Raw genomic sequence first — 8,341 nt, 5'->3', positions numbered from 1 at the left:
GGGATCTAGATTTGCGATTTGGCGAAATCGCAAAAGCGACGTTTTCATCTTTAGTAAAATATTTTCTCTTTCGCAAAAAAAAAAAACTACGCTGTTTATTGCAACGCTAAGCGCCCTACTTTTTTCCGCAGATCTGTCCATCACATATACGCGTAAAGATCTCATCGGAGTAAAAACGGGGTCATCAGACCTCGATTGCTACCCTGACCTCAACCCCCCTGTAGAGATAGCATAGAAAGATAAACGTACTTGGTTGCTAGGGGTAAAATGCAAGGTTGAGAAACGCTTCATTTAGGCAGAGATTTATTTTTAGTCGACGTTTCGGACAGAGCTTGTCCTTTGTAAAGACTGCAGTTACAAAAATTTTCCTTCTGTTCTTAAGGAGTTGGCGAGGTGCTGGAAGTAGCAAGAGAATAGGGCTATTTTTTTTTTACCTACACTGGCTACACTGGTGTAACAATTGTATAATAAAATTATGATACACTGGCTGCACTAGTGTAAGGGATCGTTAGTGTACGCGGGGTCATCGGAACGCGGCTGGGGGTGCTCAAAGCGAAGCGTCTCCTTTCTTGGAACGCGGCCGCTCGCGAACGCGCCGGCAAGTACGGGTGTCCCCCCACCCGCGGTACCGATTCGCACACGTGCTGGCACGGATGTGTATTTGTGTTTGTTTTATTTTTATTTTGTGGTGGAGGGAATGTTCTCTGCACGTACTGGCACGACCGTTCGTTTGTGTTTGTGGAAAGGGCGTTTTGCCCTACAGAAGCTGGAGGGCTGGCCAGGCTCTTGATAAACCAATCATGTGAACATTGCAACATGATTGGAACCTACGAAATGTGGGCCGGGCCTTTAGGGCTTTAAAACCGGGCCCCGGAGCTGGAAGCTGGGTTCTGCGCTAAGGTGAGATGCTACGCACCTTCGGCAACGCCGAGTAGGGGCCTCCCCTAGTATTAGCCAGTTCCGCCTTTTTGTTGTTTGTTCTTTGCTGTTTTAATTTGTCTCTAGTGCCTGAACTTCTATCTATTGTAAATTACTGTACATAAACTGTACATAAGTTTTCCCTTTATCCCTGCGTCTGAAATCATCACAAGACCGTCTCTGACGGGGCACCCCTGGTGCGAGGAAGACAGAGAACCTGAACTGCAGTTACAAAAATTTTCCTTCTGTTCTTAAGGAGTTGGCGAGGTGCTGGAAGTAGCAAGAGAATAGGGCTATTTTTTTTTTACCTACACTGGCTACACTGGTGTAACAATTGTATCATAAAATTATGATACACTGGCTGCACTAGTGTAGTCAGTGCAGGTAAAAAAAATGGCCCTAATATGTCTATTTAGGGCAGATAGTGACAGCTGATCCGGATCGTGAGAGGGAAATAACTAGAAGAATAAAAATTAGGTGGAGCGCATATGACACGTTCTCTCAGATCATGAATGGCAGTTTACCAATATCCCTCAACAGAAAAGTATACAACAGCTGTATCTTGCCGGTACTCACCTATGGGACGGATGCATGGAGGCTAACAAAGAGGGTTCAGCTTAAGTTAAGGACAACGCCGCGAACTATGGAAAGGAAAATGATCGGTGTAACGTTAAGAGACCAGTAGCGGGCGGAGTAGGTGAGAGAACAAGCGCGAGTTAATGACATCCTAGTCGAAATCAAGAGGAAGAATTGGGCTTCGGCAGGGCATGTAATGCGAAGGCAAGGTAACCGCTGGTTTGTAAGGATAACGGAGTGGATTCCAAGAGAAGGCAAGCGTAGAAGGGGGCGGCAGAAAGTTAGGTGAGGGGATGAGATTAAGAAATTGGCGGGAATACGGTGGCCGCAACTGGCGAAGGACAGGGTTAATTGGAGTGATATGGGAGAGGCCTTTGCCCTGCAGTGGGCGTAGTCAGGCTGATTATGATGATGATGTCTGCACAGATGGACAGAGCTCACTCAGTCCTACTGCAGGTGCAAGAAAATCAGCTGTTCACATTGTAACAGCGATCATCGAAAAGTCACATCTGACACCTCCCACACACGGCTTATAAGACGGTTTTATGATTTTTACAGCCGCCCAGTGACAACGGCATACCAAAGTAACTGAAATACCCAACCGTTGCAGACAGAGGCCAGCGCAGCAGTTCGCACTTTGACACTTCCCAACGGATCAGCTGCTCTTCGCGCGCTATGTGCTCTTCGTCTCCAACCGCACCGTCTTTCCGAAGGCAGCACTGCCAAAACCAAGGACTAGAGCTACGGCAGAAAGCAAGCGCACAGACGTAGTCGACTGGAACGGAGCTGGAACGGACAAAAACAACCAGGCACTTAAAATTGACGCTGACAAAATGCGAGCAGCCGCTGGCAACGATGTCACGGGACGACGAGACGTACACAGGCCAGCCAAGGCTGGCAGCTGTCGGCAAAGCCAATTGACTTTGGTCGCCGTGGTGGCACAGAAAGCCGCTGTCCGCTGCTGTGAGGGAACGCGAACGTAAATATTTTTTTTTCTACAACAGGCGCTGTAGTTTCCGACGAAAATTACACAAATAAAACAATTTTAAAAGCAGCCTCTAGAATGGTATCTAAGACTTTTTACAAATCACAAACAAGTGACGATGTCAGTGCACGTTAAGAACCCCAGGCGGTCGAAATTTCCGGAGCCCTCCACTACGGCGTCTCTCATAGCCTTAGTCGCTTTGGGACGTTAAACCCCATAAACCAAACCAAACCAACAAACAAGTGACCAATTATTTTTATCTCAGTTATGGGTGAAACTGGAAACTGGTTTTTAATGAAAGGAAATGGTGCAGTAATTCTCTCGCATATCTCGGCGGACACACGAACTGCGCCGTAAGGGAAGGAATAAAGAAGGAAGTGAAAGAGGAAAGGAAGAAAGGGGTGTCGTAGTGGAGGTCTCGGGAATAATTTCAACCACCTGGGTATCTTGAACGTACATACACTGACATTGCACAGCACTTCGCCGCCATCGAAGCGCGGCCGCTGCGGTCGGTTTGGAACTCAGGTACTCCGGCTCAGTGGACGGGCACCTTAACCACTGAGCTCGAGGAGCAGGGTTAGAGCCCGCCCGCGGCGGCCATGCTTCGTGATCTATATCTAAATTGAGCTTAGTGAGCGGCCGACGCTGCTCATAGAGAAAGTAATTTTGTTAAAGAGCGTACACTCAACGAAAACTGGCCTCAGGTTTGGTTTATGGGGTTTAACGTCCCAAAGCGACTCAGGCTATGAGAGACGCCGTAGTGAAGGGCTCCGGAAATTTCGACCGCCTGGGGTTCTTTGAAGCGCACTAACATCTCACATTACACGGGCCTATAGAATTTCTCCTCCAAAGAAATTCCGCCGCCGCGGCCGGGATGGAACCCGCGTCTTTTGGGTTTACAGCCGAGCACCATAACCACTGAGCCACCGCGGCGGCCGAAGCTTCAGGAAACACACCACGGCCTAGATGCCTAGATCCCACTCCATGCGAGAGCGGCCACCAGCAGCCGCTGGCACGGCACCAAACACAGGGCTTGGCGGCAGTGGCAGTCTGCGCATGTAAGTGTTCGGAGTTCTCCGTTTTAAGCATGAAATGCTTCAGCTCCAGTTGTCGGCGCGCACGAAATATTGTGCGAAAGCACGGTTTTTTGCCGATTGGCACAACCGCCAGGTACAGTCTTTGTCAAAATTTTAGAGCCCAGGGGGTTTGCTTGTAAGCCTTGCAGTGGGCCTCCTGAAGCATTCGTAGAAGTCCTAACCATTGGAGAAGGCAGGAGCAGAAATATTCTTACCTTCAGAAAATTTGGAGCGCTGTAGATGCATTACGAACCACGTAGTGTGGCTCAGAAGCAGATTTTCTGGCTCCAAACTTTTGACAAAGGCTGTACCTCCAACCTGTAACTTATGCCTAAGCACCACAGTGGATTTCAAACACACCTATCAGATTTACCCAAACAAACCGAAACCTTCCTTCTAAGGGTTGGAATCACGCAAGCGATGGGAGGCTGCTCTGCGCCGCTCACATTCGGAGCTACAGCTTCGCATCGTGGGCTGGGCTTTGAAGGTCGCCGCGGCCCAACAGTGTCCGCTCATCTATAGCGGCCCGGAGGCCCGTCGCCATCCTGTTCAACACCTCCCTACTTCACCCATCGTCACTTAATAAAGTTATTACCAACCAACCTCAAAGCGGGATTGGGGTGTCCCCTGAGCAATATTGTAGCAACAACTTTGTCAAAACCGACGCATGCAGCGCACATCTCTCTGTCACCACCGCCACCTACCTCAAAGCACGATTGAGGTGTCCGCTCGCTCAGAGCGCTGTTGATTGTTTTAAAACTGTATCGAATGAATGGCGATTCTCGAAGTCTTACACTGTACTGAGTACTTGCCTGTACAATGTGCTTGTATAATGCGAGTATAATGTGTCCTCTACTTCACTGCTAACCGGGCATGGGATGTTTGTGTTAAACGCTTCAGGTTTTAACTTCCACACTGATTACTGGAACGGGGCGTACCCGTTGAGACTTTCGGGGATGGTAGTGGCACTCCCTCGCGTTCATCGCCATCTGTCACAATACTCCCGCTGCAGGACGAAAGACCACTACCCAAATCTCCAACGAGGAGCGTGTATTGCTATCCGCCAGGTATTTCACAGCGAGCGCTGCTGCGCACTTCACAGTTCAGGATGTCCACCTTACACGTGGAGTGAACTAGATAGTACACGGATGCAGACCTCACAGTGCTTCTCCATTTATTCCGATTGACATCGAAGCCTTTTTTTCAGTGAAACCCAAACAAACCAAAACCAAACCAATTATGTTTGAGAGAATCTCCGAATGTGGATTAGATTTGATATAAGAAGTAGATTTACTCCTCGTGTCAAACGCCATCATCATTATCAGCCTGACTACGCCCACCGGAGGCCAAAGGCCTCTCCCATGCCTCTCCAATCAACCCTGTCCTTTGCCCGTTGTGGCCACTGCAGATGATGATGATGATGTCAAACCTGCCCCATCATGAAGGAAAACGTCTCTAAACGAATTCTACTAGCATCGTTCCTACTTTGAGTTGATGATCAGTTCTGCCTCACCGTGCCATCTGCCAGCCGTTCTGCATATATCTTATTTGATAGAGCGATTCCCGCGGCCAAGTGATGGCCCCGCAAAATAGCGGAAGATGGCATCCGAAGCGGACGCATTTACAGTCTCAACGGGCTGAGACATTCCAAGTCAGGTCCCTCGATTTTCAGAGAAACCACCGAGCAGCCAGGCCGCAAGACGCTTTCTGCTGCTTTGTTTTTCTGTATTTTGCCTTTAAGTCGACCTATTGCAGAATACCATGTTTTAAATACGGTATACAAGGTGATTTTTAAAAGTGGTTTTCTGATTTTAATTTCGATAATTTCAGAAGTGCAATCTAGGCATATGGATTGTGCAGCAGGTGGTCATTATGTACATTGCGGAGCGGAATAATTGTACCAAAAATTAGATAAAATCAGATAATCATATTTTTAATTTTGTCAGCTTGGTTGACAAGATAATACAGCGGAATTGAAGGCCGTCAACATCAAAGGTGAGCTCAGTTTTTAAATTTTCTTTATTTTCAATGTGGTTTGGAATACTGAACATTAAAAATACGCGCTTGAAGCTCGTTGAGTTTCTTTACCGTGTTGCATATTCATAAAATAGTTTGGCTTATAGTTTACGGTGGTTTAGCTTACCAAAGCGACTCAGGCTATGAGGGACGCCGTGGTGAAGGGCTCCGGAAATCTCGACCAGCTGAGGTTTTTAACGTGCAATAGCATCGCACTGTACATGGGCCTCTAGAATTTCGCCTCCATCGAAATTCGATCACCGCGGCCAGGATCGCACCCGCATCTTTAGGGCCAGCAGCCGAGTGCCATAACCACTGAGCCACCGCGGCGGCCATTCATAAAATGGTCTCGCTCGCATTTCTGATGCCGCAAATACATGGACCACTTGTGGATTTTATCACGTAAAAGCAGTGAACGGGATATCGTCGGCGGTACTGCGCGCAGGCAGGCCTTTTTAAGATATATGCAGCCTTGGAAAGCTAACTCAAGCAGCTTGAAAACATGTTACTTTGAAGTTCAAATTTTCAAACCACATTGCTGATAGTTAAATTAAAAAAAATTGGTTAACCTCGATGTAGACGGCCTTCAATTTCGTGATAGAGGATGTTTTACCAAAGGTTCTACCAAATTTTTAAAAATAGATTTTTTTAGTTTGAAGAGCGATTTTTTATTGCACAGCATTGCCAGTGGTGTAGTACGTCAAAATACAACTCAGACATGCTAACTAGCAGGTTGGTTCACTAATACTGAAAAGTTAACTTTTTACCCATTACCGTTATGCTCCTCATCTACTGGGAGGCGTGTAGCCCACCGTAAGTAATATCCATAAAAGTTTTTAGAATTTCGAAAACGCGGCTACCCTCGACGCTGAGGCGCAACAAATTTCGGCTACATCGTGCCGAAATACATGCGCTTTCGAGAAGCTTGCCGAGAAAGCAACCTCTTGAGTTAGGAGAAGGTGCGTGACGCCAACCAAGTAATATACAGGAAAACACGACGTTTCGGGAGCGGCTCGGCCCCTTCTTCACGGTGTGCACCGTGAAGAAGGGGCGGAGCCGGTCCCGAAACGTCGTGTTTTCCTGTATTTTACTTGGTTGGCGTACCGTGAAGAAGGGGCCGAGCCGCTCCCGAAACGTCGTGTTTTCCTGTATTTTACTTGGTTGGCGTCACGCACCTTCTCCTAACATTAAATTTCCCAACCAGACAGACTTCTGTCGAATGTTTTCTTTTGAACCTCTTGAGTGCACGTAACTCGTCAAAATAGGCAAAATTTGTTGGGCCACAGCGCTGAGGGTAACCACGTTTTCGAAATTCTAAAAGCTCATATGGATATTACTTACATTGGGCTACACGCCTCTCAATAGTTAAGAAGCCTAACAGTGGTAGTTAAATAGTTACATTTTCAATATTAGTTTACCAGTCGGCTAGCTAGCATGTCTTAGCTGTATTCTGCTCTACTACACCACTGACAATGCTATGTCGAAAAAAGCGCTGTTCTAACTCAAAAAGCCTATTTAAAAACAGGTAAGGACAGGTAAACACCCTGTTTAATGTTGCTCCTAAAGTAAGAAAGTCGATGAGTTAACTTTAGTTATTCAAATGATTAATTATTCAGCTCGATCACATATTACTGTCCGCCTTCCTGTGCAATCCAACTGCACAGGCTGCACCGGACATATCTGAGCCAATTTTTAAAAAGAAAGTCTACAAACGGTTAAAAAATCACCTTGTATATGGCAGGTGTCTACCGTTTCCCGCATGTGCTGCAGCGTATGCACCTGGCGGAGCCTGGAGTGCGGCCGGTCGTTCACTTGCGCATCCTGTCCGTCCTGCGATCAACATTCATTCTTCGAATGGCGCACCGCCTCTGCTGTTGTTCGTGCTGACGTGTATGCAGCCGCCCTGTACAATCTACGCAATGCTTCGATGCTGACATCAACGCAAAGCTGTGGTGACGCAAGTGGGATTTCAATACCGTTTCTTTTTAAGGCGCGCTGGTGGCGCCATCCGACGGCGCCTCTGAATAGAACGCGGGAAATGCACGAGCCTGACTGACAGCAGCATTTGTGTGTGCTCTTTTCGTCTAGGGCTTGACTTGTACCCGCAAAAATAGCACACTTCAAAAGTCGAGGCAGTTATACGGGCATATATTGCTGCATATACTGACTGTTGCGTCGCTCGCAGAAAAATGGACGAAAAATTCTCCCGGCCAAACCGTTGGATTGCTTGCACACAAATTTCTGGCATTTCGTGGGTGGCATTTCGAGGTCTCCTTTGTTTTAAATTGCGCCTGGGCGCAGTATTTACCTGAATCGGTGAGAATTAACCGGCTGAACATTCACCACCGAGGCACTCAACGCACCGTGAGCACTATAACTCAATGGCCCGAGAGCCTCTTCCATATCCAGATCGCACTTTGGCTCTCTTCGGAAACTGCTATCAAATACTACAACATTTGAAGGTAACTGAGAGCAGCTATTTCTGGCATAATTGTTTACACTTCTTAAGTAGCTGTGCTCTTAATAAATCGCTAACGAATGCTCTGCACATTTGATAGCCACTACTTCTATAATACAAATTTAATGAGTCTCTGTCGTGTTTTTATTTCGAAAAGGACAGTCGAAAGAAGGAACACAAGCAAACAATTTCGCCGTTTTGAACCATTCTGCTAGCTCTGGCTTTGACCTACTTTCGGCGAGTCCCGAGCTGCAACCGAATAACACGATCTGCGAGTAATGGATAATGCTTGCCTACAAAGGCGTCCGTTTA

Source organism: Amblyomma mixtum, chromosome 5 (genome assembly GCF_055824585.1).
Source record: "Amblyomma mixtum isolate Tamu chromosome 5, ASM5582458v1, whole genome shotgun sequence".
Taxonomy (NCBI): Eukaryota; Metazoa; Arthropoda; class Arachnida; order Ixodida; family Ixodidae; genus Amblyomma; species Amblyomma mixtum.
The sequence above is the reverse complement of the archived record's forward strand: the minus strand, read 5'-3'. Positions refer to the sequence as shown.